Raw genomic sequence first — 768 nt, forward strand, 5'->3', positions numbered from 1 at the left:
CGGGACCAGCGAGGCGGCCCCGATGCAGACGGGGTGGCGGCCGCCGCTTCTCCGCGAGCTTCCCGACGGGCCGGCACTTTCACGAACCTTGTTTCTCGATTCGATGTTTCACCTATTTGCACCAGTTTGGCCGGTGAGCAGGCATCCGCCGGAGGCGACTAAGCAACTCGGCCGAAGTCACCCCGCGGGTGAGAGGGGCCGGGGCCCGGGTGCGGGTCTGCGGCCGCCTTGGCCGAGGCCCCTGGGCTCTGTGAGCCGCCACGGCTCCCGGGCGAGGACAGGCTGGTCCGTGTCCGGAAGCATCTCTCTGGAAGCTGTCAGGACCCCCGTCACTAACAGGTGCGTGGGGGGGGGGCATGGTGTGAACATCTGGGGTGACAGCTGGTTGGAGTCCCCAAAGCCCTCCTGGTGACCGACAGCGGGCCGCGTCCTGCCCATTGACCCTGAGCCTCGCCTATCGGTTCCCCGCACGCCACGCGGTTAATTGTGGCGAGAATGCCGGGCGCCGCGGGGTCGGGGGGCGACTGTCAAGCCCCTTTGCTGGAACCAGAGGCACAGGCGCTCTGCCTTGCAAAGGGACCCGCGAGGGAAGGGGACGCCGGCGTTTTCTTCCTCCTACGATGCGTCTCCTGGGCCTGCCTTCTGGGAAGCGCGTAGGAGACCTTATTTGGGAATATTGCGTTCCTTGGATTTTACGGGTGTTACACACTCTCTCTAAGCACCGCCGCCCGGGCTTGGGTATCTGCGGTGGGCGGGCTGCCGCGCAGG

This window comes from Crocuta crocuta, unplaced genomic scaffold (genome assembly GCF_008692635.1).
Source record: "Crocuta crocuta isolate KB4526 unplaced genomic scaffold, BGI_CrCroc_1.0 scaffold636, whole genome shotgun sequence".
NCBI classification, from domain to species: Eukaryota; Metazoa; Chordata; class Mammalia; order Carnivora; family Hyaenidae; genus Crocuta; species Crocuta crocuta.